Source organism: Thalassophryne amazonica, chromosome 6, assembly GCF_902500255.1.
Source record: "Thalassophryne amazonica chromosome 6, fThaAma1.1, whole genome shotgun sequence".
NCBI lineage: Eukaryota > Metazoa > Chordata > Actinopteri > Batrachoidiformes > Batrachoididae > Thalassophryne > Thalassophryne amazonica.
The window spans coordinates 19,177,707-19,192,192 of NC_047108.1; the positions used below are offsets into that span (position 1 = coordinate 19,177,707).

At 42.0% G+C, this 14,486-nt stretch overlaps 1 protein-coding gene across 2 annotated transcripts in view; it reads left to right on the top strand.

Moving 5' to 3' along the window:
• The window catches only part of otud5a (OTU deubiquitinase 5a), a 48,489-nt gene that overhangs the window by 12,388 nt on the left and 21,615 nt on the right, over nt 1–14,486 (top strand). The gene's annotated exons all lie outside the window — the stretch shown is intronic.

Here is a 14,486-nt window from a genome sequence, read left to right on the forward strand (position 1 = left end):
GTGGGACCGAGGCTTTAGAACTTTTCAGCCTGCCCTCGTATATAGCAGTGAGACAAAATGAGACTGTGCTGAAACACCAATATTAATCAGTGGATAGGCTGAGGATACGGACCGCAGTAGGCTTGGCTCCCCAACTACCATCTTTACTGTGTGTATGAAATTCCACACAAAAATTTCACATTTTTCACACCAAAATCATTTTCATTGAAATCAGTTATGTTTGTTGTCATACATTTACCCCGTGTTTAATAATACAAACTGAAAAACAATGTCACAAACCTGAAGAAATTCTGTTGTCCCAAATACAGTAATGAGCTTCAACATGCACGTGCACACACACACACAAGAAAACCATAAACGGGATCTGCTAAAAAAAAGTAAATCGCATTAAAAGAAAAAACAATGTTGACGATAAACAGCTGGGTGGGAGGCTGGCTGAACATCAAGCCTTAGTGAAAGCTTTTGCAGCACAGATTAGGAACAAAGATAACAAAAAATACAAGCAAAACAGATAAACAAGTAATTTGCAAAAAAACCCAGACAGACACCTGGCATTGACAAAATCCCAAATTTTTGGCTGAAAAAAACTGACAGCATTGCACCACTGTTTCTGTGTAGGCTCTCAGTTCTCCAGGTGGTTTCCATAGTAGAGAAGCTTGAATCTTTCACTGGACTGGATTGCTTGACGCGAGGACGTTTCGATTCAAATCTCAGAAGCTTCCTCAGCTAAAATTCTTGCTCTGGTAGGCTGACTTCTGTCTTGACTCTTGTAGAGAAGAATAAACAGAGCCACAAAAGCTGGAGTTTTAAACCTAACCAGACCCCTCCTCCCAAGAGGCAGACTGCTATAGGCTAGTGACTAAACAATAGCTCTAATTAGCAACTGTTGTGCTCTAGTTAAGCCCCGGTCACAATCCACCGTGCGTTTTTTTTCGCCGTACGTTTTCTGCGGATGCCACGGCTACTACGTTTTTGTGAAAACATACGGAGGTAGTAGCAAGAGGAGGGAGGGAGTACATTCAGCGCACGTCTCTAGGAGCATAACGATAAAGAGAGTTGACAATAAAGCAGTGTGTGTGTGTGTGGGGTCGCTTTTCTTTTTTATGAGCGGGACCGGAGCAGCAGGTGTTTTTCGACGTCGGCGATGCATGAGCATGTCCAGCCTGCAGCGGTAAGTTGTACGAGTGTTTACTTGCCTCGAAAAGTTACAGCTAGTTAACAGACTGACGCTGTGGAGTGTGTGTTGCTGACGTTTGGAAATAAAGTCCAAGTTCAAGTGAGAAGCTGCGTTGTGCATGCAAGTCTGTCGGCCTCCATAGTATGTGGTGAGTGCCGTAATCCGTACTGCCTACGTACGGATTTGGTTAATTCAATAGTAATTGAATGAAAATGTGCCGCTTTGAATCCGTACTGAGGCAGTACTCACAACGTGCGTCATCTGTACTGCTGGTGAATCCGCAGCCTGACCGCAGTGAAAGTTCTGCATGCACTAAAACCTCTACGGCATGTCTGCGTGTGTCTGCATGCTCCTAAATTCGTACTGAGGCAGTACTTACGACGTACAGATCTCCAAATTTAGCCCACGTTTTTGCAAGTAGACTGCACGCACGTGCAAGTACGGCGGGTTGTGACCACGGCTTTAGCACCCTCCTAATGACAGGGCAGCTGTCCCTCCTAATGATGGGACGGACGCCTTTCTTGATGGCTCCCTTGACCACTCTCCTGATGATGTGAATGACTCATTGCCATGAACAAAAGACTGAAACTGCTTTGACCTGAGTACCCCATTGTAAACAGGGGACAAAACGTGTCTCAGACCCCCTCCCCGGTTAAGGCTGGGTTTCAGCTGTTTCACATAGAATGCCTCCTTGACCCCTCTCTCAAACCATTTCTTCTCTCTGGCTAAGATTTTAACTTCCTTGTCCTCAAACGTGTGGTTAGTCTCTTTAAGGTGGAGATGAACTGCAGATTGAGGTCCATTGGCACCCTCTCTGCAGTGCTGGTATAGCCTTTTGTGTAAAGATTGCTTAGTCTCACCTATGTAGTGTTCATTACAGTTTTCCTGACATCTGATAGAATACACTACATTGCTCTGTTTGTAACTAGGGATCCTGTCCTTAGGGTGAACTAATTTCTGTCTCAAGGTGTTAACCGGTTTAAAGTAAACTGGAATTTTGTGCTGTCTGAAGATCCTCTGTAGTTTTTCCCCTACTCCTGCTAAATAAGGGAGAGACACTCCATTGGACAGGCACATACTGTGAGGGCCTTTATACAAGGCCACATAAGGTGGAGATGAACTGCAGATTGAGGTCCACTGGTGCCCTCTCTGCTTTGCTGGTATAGTCTTTTGTATAAAGGCCCTCACAGTATGTGCCTGTCCAATGCCTGTCGGGAAAGCCCTCAGTGTTTGGGTACCCACGATGGTCCCTGGACAAAGTGCAGAAGTCCCAGAGAACAAAGAGACCAGATAGACAGGAGACGGAGACAAGAAGAAGAGTGACTCCACATACAAATACTTTGGAATTGAACAAAATACTGCAATCGAGCACAAGAAAATGCAATCAAAAACAACACAAGAGTACCTAAACCGCTTAAAAAAGATCTGCAAAACAGAGTTGACACCAAAGAACAAGATCACAGCCATAAACCAGTTTGCAATACTAGTGGTGACCCATGGGTTTGGCATAGTAGACTGGCCACAGCGTGAGCTTAATAAGTTGGACACAAAAACCAGGAAGATGCTCACCCTCCCCAAAGTCACATACAGAAATCAGTGCATGGACAGAGTATTTCTCCCTCGCAAAGAAGGCAGTCTGGGTCTCACTGAAATCAACCAGGCCTACAAAGCATTGATAATAGGTATTGGACAGTACTTAAAGAGCTCTGAAGAAGAAATCATGAAAAAGGTCGCACAACACCACGAGAAGACCTTATCTGAACAGACCTCAATCACCAAACTGGCAAAAAACTTTGGTGGAGAACTACAAGAGAGAGAAAGCAGCAGTCTGATGCCTGCAACAAAACTTGCAAGACAGACCAGAGAACAGTACAGCAAAAGAGAAGGAAAACATCGAGTGGACAGATAGAAACAGCACACAAGGGCTGGACGATTCCAAGAAGAACTCGAAAAGGAATACATTGACAAAGTTGGATCAATGCAGTGGCTGAAAAATGGAGAACTTTTTGATTGGTTTTGATGGAGAAAGAATTCTGATTGGAGCACAAGATCAGGGACTTCTAACAAATGGCTTAAAAAATGGCAGGGATTTCACAAAATGATAAATGCTGATTCTGTCATACAGCTGTTGAGAGTGCAAACCATCTAACATCAGCATGCCAGATCCTCATGGCAGACGGACATTATACATCCTTACACAAGATCTGTCAATATCTCCACTGGAAAGTATGCAAGGAAGTGGAGATGGAAGTCAAAGAAAACGTCTGGGAGCACGAGCCAGCACCAGTCTCATCCAACGGAAAAGTAACTGTCTTCTACGACAAAGAGATCCCAGTATGAAGACATATCGAAGGAGGTGCAATCAAACCTGATATTGTCATCTGGAACAAGCAAGAGAAAACAGCCAAAATCATCGATGTGACAGTCCCCAATGAGTATGGCCTGAGTTGAGCGGAAAGGGGAAAGATCACGAAATACCAAGACCTGAAAAATGACCTACGAACAACATGGTCATTGAAAGACATTGATATCATCCCGTTTGTGGTGGGGGCAACAGGCTTCATGAAGAAGAACCTGAAGAAATACCTTGAGGCAATCCCTGGTCACCCAAGTGCACATGAGGTGCAGTTGTCTGCAATTAAGGGAACGATCACCATCTTGAAGAGAGCCCTCGGATACAATGCCAGCTCTGGTTATGATAACTATAGAGCCTAGGGTGCAACTTTAGACCCCAGGTTTGGGGCCCACTGCATTCTATTAAAAAGATATCAAAGAGAAATATATCATCAATTGGAAAAGAGTACAGCCACCTCCTGTAGACGATGGTCACTCAAATTAATCCTCTCCCTTCCAACTCTTCTGTACTTTGCTGCATGGTGAAACCATCTGATAAGACCGATGATTAAGTTGTGCACATATCATTCATCACAGAACCTACTGTGGACAAAATGTATCTGCATGAATTACCGGCCAATTGCCATTTAAGTCAAAATGAGAGCCTTGCTACTGTCAATACATGAAGTTTGTAAAATGTGTTTAAAAAAAAAAGTTTATAATTTTGCCTGGGAGGAAAAGGATTAATTTATTCATATCACGTGCTTCATATGGGTAAGGTCTAACCTCACCATCCTCGCTGAGCAAGCACGTAGACAACAGTGATCGAGAAGAACTTCCTCGGGTGTTTATAAGGGAGAAATCTCCAGCAGACCAGATTCTGGGGTGGGAAGGAGACCTACTGCTGAGACCAAACTAACAAGAGCAAGAATCAGGTGGACAAACAACAACAAAGAACTGTCCAGCAGCCAGCATCACCCACAGATCATCACATATGGAAATGAAGAAGGCTGCAGTCTTGGTCCAGTGGTCACGTGGTTAGGCAGGGGATCACCAGTACTTCAGTTATCACTGAAGACCAACAGTACCTCGACAAACAGACAGAGCAGAAATCAGAAGTCTCGCAGACACTAACATTAGCAGACGGGATGCTAATGTTGTCGCTGGCAGCTAGCCCTCTGCTTCACTAACAGACCCAGAATTTAGTTATAATGAGACTGAATCCAGGTTCAACTATTAGAAGCGTCATTTAAGATGGAGGGAAAAGTAGTTCAGTACAACACCCATATGTTAGTCATACACCAGAGAGAAGAGATGAGCCTTTAGTCTGGACTTGAATGAATCCAGTGTCAGACTGTTTAATCTCAGCAGGCAGATTGTTCCACAGAACAGGTGCACGATGAGGGAAAGCTCTGTGACCTGCTGACTTCTTTTTAACCTTGAGGGGGGAGCACAGTATTCCTGCGTCCTAATGGGCCTTTCACACTGAATCTGTCATATGCGTCAAATGCATCAAAAATTGGTCTAAAAAGCATTATTTTCAATGAGACGCGTTGCGTTTTAGATGCGTCAGATGCGTCGCGTCAAAAGCCGAGCTAAACCGACGCATCTGACGGGAGCGTGCATTGCCGCTTGTCAGCAGGCTGACGGAGTCAAAGTTCAATCCAATCCAACTTCCGACTTGCTGAACTGTGACGTACCTTTGCGTTGTCCAATAGGAACGACGCGTAGGGCCAAAACACGGAAGACGGGTGGCAGAAACCACTGATCTCTACAAAATGGCCGGTGCAGAAACCACTGATCTGTGCAAAACATACGTGTCACAGGACTCCTCATTTATGGAGCAGTTTTCTGAAGAAAAATCCTTCGAAATATTTTTTGTTGTTGTTACCTCATTATTTCTGATTAGTTAAAAAAAAAAGTTTAGAATACTTGTAATTAAAATAGCTAAATAAATCAATAAATGGTTCTTTAGAAACCTTTCGTCTGTAAATTAAAACCACCTGTTATTTCAGATTATTTCATTTCTGTTTAACATAAGGAACCTCGGACATTTATTTTTAGACAAAATAACATGGAAATTTGTACATTTTTTTTTAAGTCTGGTAGATTATTTATATCTCATTTTAACTAAAAAAAGACACTGTAAATAAATATAAATGTTTATTATAAATGCAACAGGAAATAATTTAACAATGACTGCAGTGTGATTGTAAAGTAGGATTTCTGTGACATAAACCTCATGATGATTTTTATATATATTATATATATATATATATATATATATATATATGTATGTCATTTCAACTTGTAATTTCGCCAAAATATGTAATTGCCTTTAATGTTGCTATCAGGACAGAGTCATTTCTAAAATATGAATTTGAGCACAATAAGTGGAGAGCTTCTACCTGTGCAAATGTCTTTTGACTTTGATTTCGTGGACATTTTTAATGATCTGTTCATTTATTGTTAAAATATAAAATGAAACAGCTTTTTAAAAAATAATAAAATAGTTGCTGTTCAAAGAGCCTTTTATTTAGAAGCAGGTGATGTTATGCTGGATTCTCAGGACAAGATGAAGGTCTTTTCTGCAGCTTTGAACTCTGGTGGTTTTTCTGAAAAGCAGAGATGTTTTCTTTCGACTGGACTTTGTGGTGTTCAGGTCATCAATGGAAGTTTGGTTGTCTGCACAGCAAATGTTCCTGATTGGGACAAATAAAAATATTTCTTTAAATATAAAGAAACACTAAACAGTTTATATATATAAAAAAAGGGGGAAAAAAAAAACGGAAAAAAAAAAAAAAGTTATTTAAAGTTGAGCTTTTGTGGTGTCTGAAAAAAGCTGTAGCTTTATTTGGTAAAAAATAAAAAGACTGAACCATTTAGAAATTAAAGTGTTCACTCAGATCAACTGTGCTAAAAGGCTACGCTAACGTTAGCCAATCATTAAACCTTCAAAGCAGTTCAGTAAACGTCACGTTTTATTTTTACATTATTCTCACCTCGATAAAGCTGCAGAACTAAACTCCGTTGGGCATACTGGGACTTCGCATATATCCAAAAAAGTGGGAGATTTCGGACTGAGTGGGTTTGCTCCATCACCCCGGCTGCCTGCCTCGGTCTGACCAGTGTTGATGCCTGAAGGCCCGCTTCTCTGTGCAGGTCGGCCCGCTGTCGCGGTTCGAGCGATATCCCACCAAGTCGTCGGTCCTCCCTCGGTCATCGGTCACTCCGAGGGAGTGAAAAAAAAGCTTCTCCCAGCAGGGCGATGGGAGAATCGTTCTACTGCTGTTTTTTAAAGCTTTTTTTGTGGTTCAGGCGACGCAAATTCAAGATAGCGATCGCTGAACTTTTTCAGATTGTGGAAACAGCCAGAGTGACATGGCAATCTCCGCCCCCCCCACCATTTTTTTTTTTTTTTTTGCCGCTTCCAAAGCGACGCGTCTGACGTCATGCGTCGGATCCGTCGGATGCGTTTTCCGACGGATTCCCATGCGTTGACGGATTGGCCTGATGGTTCAGTGTGAAAGGCCCATAACAACGCAGAACACATGCTGGTACATAAGATTAAATTAGGTCAGCCAGATAGGGAGGCGCTAGTCTCTGAAGGACTGTTTGTTTTAATAACAAACTCTTAAAATCTGACCTCACACGGACAGCAAGCCAGTGAAGGGAGGCCAGAATCAGGGTTATGTGGTCAAAACTTTCTGCTCCTACTCAGAAGTTGGAGACCTCTGATGCTGGACTGTGGTGAGACAGAGAATAGGACGTTATAGTCATCCAGTTGAGAAGAGACAAAGACATGAATCAGTGTCTCTGCATCAGCCACAGACAGGACAAATCTTTACAACATGGTCATAGAAAGAAGTCTTAGTGACTTTGTAAATGTGCAGGACAAAAGACACAGTGGGATCAAAGGTCACCCCAAGATTTTGTGTACCACACGAGTTCAAAATTAATGCGAACTGGTCCAACTGATGCCTGTCTCTCATACGACCAATGACCATCAATTCAGTCTGGTCAGAGTTTAAATGTAAGAATTTGTGAGACATCCAGTTTTTCACTAAAGCCAGGCACTCCTCTACACTCCTATCTATCTATCTACCTATATATATATATATATATATATATATATATATATATATATAAAATATACTCAGGAGGTGACTCATTGTTACTCCCCTTCTGAAATGATATCTGTACTGAGTTGGCTGAGGCCATGAACAGCAGCGGGAACAGTGCATCACCTCGGTATATTTAATATTTGCATGCACACACGAACGAATAATGGTTTGTAGAAACTAAGATGACATCTTAAAGTATCTTAACGAATCTGCCTTTCTTCTTGTTAACTCTCCACATGGGGGAGTATGTGCACTCTTCTCTCAGTCACTCAGACATTACAGACTGAAGGACCAGCTGGTGGGTGGGACCTAAAGCCTTTGTTTAGTTTTTTTTTTTAAGTGATGGAGGTGATAAAAGTGTTTTAAACAAAGGCTGTGAATACTTATGTACTTATGGACATTTGATTTCTTAAATTTTTATTTATAATACATTTGTAAAAAAAAAAAAAACTTTTCATGTTGTCATTATGGGGTGTTATGAGTAAAATTTTGAGGGTAAAAAGTTAACAATTGTTGAAGGCCATTTTTATGACTTTAAATCATTGTTTAAACAGTGCAGACAGCTACTTAAATTTTATGACTGTGTAGTTGATGACATCATAATAAATAATGATGTGTGGTTGATGATGTTTTGATAAATAATTGTTGATGTGTGGTTGATGATGTTTGATAAATAATTGTTGATGTGTGGTTGACGATGTCGTGGTAAATAATTGTGTGTTTGACGACATCGTGATGAATAATTGTCGATGTGCGGTTGACCATGTCTTGATAAATAATTGTCTGTGTGTTTGATGATGTCGTGATGAATAATTGGCATTGTGCGGTGGACAACTGCTTGATAAATAATTGGCGCTGTGCTGTTGACAACGTCGTGATAAATAATTGTCTGTGTGGTTGACGATGTCTTGATAAATAATTGTTGATGTGCGGTTGACGATGTCATGGTAAATAATTGATTTATGTTTGACGACGTCGTGATGAATAATTGTTCGTGTGCGGTTGACGATGTCTTGATAAATAATTGTCTATGTGTTTGATGATGTCATGATGAAAAATTGTGCGGTTGATGATGTCGTGATGAATAATTGTCGATGTGCGGTTGAGGATGTCTTGATAAATAATTGTGGATATGTGGTTGACACGTCTTGATAAATTGTTGATGTGCAGTTGACGACATGTTGATTAAATAATTGTGGATGTGTGGTTGACACGTCTTGATAAATTGTTGATGTGCAGTTGACGATGTGTTGATTAAATAATTGTGGATGTGTGGTTGACACGTCTTGATAAATTGTTGATGTGCAGTTGACGATGTGTTGATTAAATAATTGTGGATGTGTGGTTGACACGTCTTGATAAATTGTTGATGTGCAGTTGACGATGTGTTGATTAAATAATTGTGGATGTGTGGTTGACGACGTCTTGATAAATTGTTGATGTGCAGTTGACGACGTGATAAATAATCGTCGATGTGCGGTTGACGATGGCTTGATAAATAAAATAATTGGCGATGTGCGACTGACGATGTGATAAATAATTGTTGATGTGCGGTTGACAACGTCGTGATAAATAATTGGCGATGTGTGGTTGCAGAGGTTGTTCCATATGTTTTTTGTTTTTTTTTCTGTGTGTCCGTCTGTTGGACATTCAGGCTCCGCCTCTAACTGGAAATCACTTTGACTTTGGTTCTGCGTGCACGTCTGTGTGCACGTCTCACTTATGTTTCCAGGCTTCATTTCTGTGTTTGTCACATTTCACAGAAGTCGGTCTCTGCTGTGACACACTGACACACAGGAGGTTTCCGTTTCACAGCCGTCTTTACACTTAGCTGATCACTTTCTGTTTCAGCCAGGCAGGCAGGCTTGTGTGTGTGTGTGTGTGTGTGTGTGTGTGTGTGTGTGTGTGTGTGTGTGTGTGTGTGTGTGTGTGTGTGTGTGTGTGTGTGTGTGTGTGTATACACAGTGTCAACAAGAGCTCTGTGTTGTCTTATTTGTATCTGTATTCCTGATGAACTGATTAGATTTTGTTGAAGTTCTGCACACATGGATCAGTGTTAATCAAATTTATCTTGTGTCCATAATAACTCATGAATAAATCCTGACAGACTTAGTATTTTTAAAAACAGACTCATCAGTAATGGGCCTGAAACCGTTGCACAGTTCTGTTTGAGGACAAACATTAAAGAGTGGGAGGGATTTTATATACTACAAGTGTTTCCTGTTTATTCAAAGTAGCAAAAACTAGATGTGTGAAAACATTCAGGCTGTTTTTTTTTTTTAAACTTGAATAGTTTAATGTCTGAGCAGTGTCACACTGAAATCCAGACCCACTGCACTCATGAGAAACACTGAATTGGAAAACTGGTCGGATCCAGGCCTCAGTCTCCCATGTGCCTTCTGGCAAACATATTATTATTATTATTATTGTTATTATTATTATTATTATTATTTTTAAAGAAATAAACATCCTTCTGTTTGACACTCCACCATGATGCTCTATAACTGGTGAATCAGCAGACAAAAGTTTTATATATATATATATATATATATATATATATATATATATATATATATATATATATATACAGTGAGGAAAATAAGTATTTGAACGCCCTGCGGATTTGCAAGTTGTCCCACTTAGAAATCATGGAGGGGTCTGAAATTTTCATCTTAGGTACATGTCCACTGTGAGAGACATAATCTAAAAAAAAAAAAATCCGGAAATCACAATGTATGATTTTTTTTTTTAAATTTATTTGTATGTTACTGCTGCAAATAAGTATTTGAACACCTGCCAACCAGCAAGAATTCTGTCTCTCACAGACCTGTTAATTTTTCTTTAAGAAGCCCTCTTATTCTGCACTCTTTACCTGTATTAATTGCACCTGTTTGAACTTGTTACCTGTATAAAAGACACCTGTTCACACACTCAATCAATCACACTCCAACCTGTCCACCATAGCCAAGACCAAAGAGCTGTCTAAGGACACCAGGGACAAAACTGTAGACCTGCACAAGTCTCTCACAGTGTACATGCACCTAAGATGAAAATTTCAGACCCCTCCATGATTTCTAATTGGGAGAACTTGCAAAATCGCAGGGTGTTCAAATACTTATTTTCCTCACTGTATGTATGTGTGTGTGTGTATGTATTTTTTATTATTTCACTTTATAGCTTTTTCAAACAAATGTTTTTATTGTAGAAAAGTTGGTTTGTTAGCATTTATTTCTGAACATATTTGAAAATAAGGGGGAGTGGGTAACTGACCACACACACACACACGGTGGTGATGAGAAACAAGAAGTTGTCAGGGGGATTCTCAGAATCGCCGTGGTGACAGACCATGTGACTGTCTGGAAAACAGACCAAGTTCAGTTCTTTTTGCATACCGTTGCCTCCTGTCTGTGTGTGTTTGTGCAGATGCATGCATGTGTGTGTTACGTACACTGACCAAAAATATCAATGCAACATTTTTGTTTTTGTTGCCATTTTTCATGAGCTAAACTCAAAGATCTAAAACATTTTCTACATGCACAAAACACCACTTACTCTCAAATATTGTTCACAAATCTGGCTAAATCTGTGTGAGTGAGCACTTCTCCTTTTCTGAGATAACCCATCCCACCTCACAGGTGTGACATATCAAGATGCTGATTCGACAGCATGATTATTGCACAGGTGTGCCTTAAGGCCACAATGACATGTTTTATTACACAGCACACTGCCACAGATGTCACAAGTTTTGAGGCAGTGTACAGTTTGCATGCTGACTGCAGGAATGTCCACCAGAGTTGTTCCTCATGAATTGAATGTTCATTCCTCTATCATAAGCCATTTCCAAAGGCGTTTCAGAGAATTTGGCAGTACATCCAACTGGCCCCTCAACCGCAGACCACGTGTAACCACACCAGCCCAGGACCTCCACATCCAGCACGTTCACCTCCAAGATGGTCTGAGACCAGCCACCCGGACAGCTGCGGCAACAGTCAGTTTGCAGAACCAAAGAATTTTTGCACAAATTGGCAAAAACTGTCTCAGGGAAGATCATCTGCAGCTCATCGCCCTCATCAGGGTCTCGACCCAACTGCAGTTCGTTGTCATAACCGACTTGAGTGGACAAATGATCACATTTGATGGGATTTGGCTGCTGATTAACTCTATGTGAAGAAGATGTGTTGCACTGAATGAGGCAGATGATAATCATCGTAATAATACATTTTATTTGAAGGTGCCTTTCTTGACACTCAAGGACACCATATAGTAATACACAGTCAATTAAAAAGAAACAACAATAAAATCACTAAAATAGACAGAGCAGTGGGCATCAGATGTGAATAAGCAGTTGTAAAGAGAAAGATTAGGGTGAACCATGTTTTTATTTCAGAGATGCAATCAGTGAGGGAGGTGGGTGGAAGAGTGGACAAGGATTTAGTGGTAACGGAGAGCTGGATGTCATCAGCATAACAGTGGAAATTAATGTTAAATTTCTGGAAAATTTTGCCAAGGGGAAGGAGCTAGATGATGAAGAGGAGGGGCCCCATGGCTCTATCCTAAAGTGGCAGAGGAGGGGGTGGATTTAAAGAACTTGAGTTGGGTGAACAGAGTGTTGCCAGAGAGGTGGGATGAAAACCAGTCTAATGGAGTGTGAGTTATGCCAATGGAAGATAGCCTATTGAGAAGAGTGGAGTCTGGGAACCACAGAATCTTGTCTCTGCTGTTTGCGGACGATGTGGTTCTGTTGGCTTCGTCAAATCAAGACCTTCAGCGTGCACTGGGGCGGTTTGCAGCCGAGTGTGAAGCGTCCGGGATGAGAATCAGCACCTCCAAATCCGAGGCCATGGTTCTCGACCGGAAAAAGGTGCTTTGCCCTCTTCAGGTCGGTGGAGTGTCCTTGCCTCAAGTGGAGGAGTTTAAGTATCTCGGGGTCTTGTTCACGAGTGAGGGACGGATGGAGCGTGAGATTGATAGACGGATCGGTGCAGCATCTGCAGTGATGCGGTTGCTGTATCGGACCGTCGTGGTGAAGAGAGAGCTGAGTAGGGGGGCAAAGGTCTCGATTTACCAATCGATCTACGTTCCGATCATCACCTATGGTCATGAGATTTGGCTCATGACCGAAAGAACGAGATCGCGAGTACAAGCGGCCGAGATGAGTTTCCTCCGCAGGGTGGCTGGGCGCTCCCTTAGAGATAGGGTGAGGAGCTCGGTCACTCGGGAGGAGCTCGGAGTCGAGCCGCTGCTCCTCCACGTCGAAAGGAGCCAGTTGAGGTGGCTCGGGCATCTTTTCCGGATGCCCCCTGGACACCTCGCTGGAGAGGTGTTCCGGGCACGTCCCATGGGGAGAAGGCCCCGGGCAAGACCCAGGACACGCTGGAAGGACTACATCTCTCGGCTGGCTTGGGAACGCCTTGAGGCTCCCCCGGAGGAGCTGGAGGAGGTGTGTGTGGATCGGGAGGTCTGGGCGGCTTTGCATGAGCTGCTTCCCCCACGACCCGACTCCAGATAAAGCGGAAGAAAATGGATGGATGGATGGATGGAGTCGCAGATATACATGTGTTTGTGTAGGTGCATGCGTGCGTCTGTGTGTGTTTGTGTCGGTGCATGCGTGCATCTTGGACTATTGCAATGTTCTATTTTCTGGTTTACTGCAGTCCAGCATTAGGAGTCTCCAGTTGGTTCAAAATGCTGCTGCCAGACTTTTGGCACGAAGCAGAAAGTTTGGCGTGTCTTCACCGGCTTCCTGTCCCAGTGAGATCAGATTTTAAGGTTCTGTTACTAACCCATAAAATTATTCATGGACTGGTACCTCCCCACTTAGCTGACCTAATTAAACCCTATGTACTGGCCCGAGCTCTGCCTTCTCAGGGTGCAGGACTGCTTTGTATCCCTAGGGTGAATAAAAAGTCTCCAGGTCACAGAGCTTTCTTTTATTGTGCCCCTGTTCTGTGGAATGATCTCCCTTCATCAATAAAACAGTCAGATTCTGTAGAGACTTTCAAGTCCAGACTTAAGGCCCACTTATTTTCCCTTTTGTATGCCTAGCATACTGGTATAGTATGTTTCTATGCTTTTTACTCTTTTAAATGGAGCGGACCGCGGCCTGAACTTTATCTAAAGTCTGGGTCTTTAGTGAAGCTTAGGGCTAGTGGCCAGTGATCACCTTAGTATTTCTTCTGTTTTTCTTGTTGCTTAATGCTGACAAATTACACCGTATTTGTTGTCTTTCTGATGTCTGATTCTGTTTTTTTCTCATTCAGGGATGGGAGTGGGTGTTTTCTTCTGCAGGCCTCCTGTTCTGTGCACCAGCATGGACTCCCAAAATTTCCTTTATATTTATTTTGTAAATTGTGTCAGTAGCATGCCCCAAGCAGAGGGTCACCCCTTTGAGACTGTTCTGCTTAAGGTTTCTTCTTCAAATCATCAGAGGGAGTTTTTTCTTATCACTGTCACCTGTCTTCTTGCTCTGCGGGTTCGTAAGGTTAGACCTTACTTGTGTGACGCACCTTGAAGCAACTTTGTTGTGATTTGGCACTATGTAAATGAAAATAAATAGAAAATTGAAATTGAATTGAAACTAATCATGCAATCATTTAAGTAAAATAACTACTTAATACCACTCGTACTACTGCTGTTAGCCCAGTGGTTCCATGTAGTGATCATGCGTATTTGTGTGGCTTTTTGCGTCCACCACGCAGAAACATGACATAAAATAAATGTCAGTAGGTGAAGATGAACTTTTAATAGACGCTCTCTCTGTCTGTCTCTCTGTGTCTCTGTCTCTGTCTTTCTCTCTCTCTCTGTCTCTCTCTATCTGTCTGTCTCTCTCTGTGTCTCTCTCACTGTCTCTG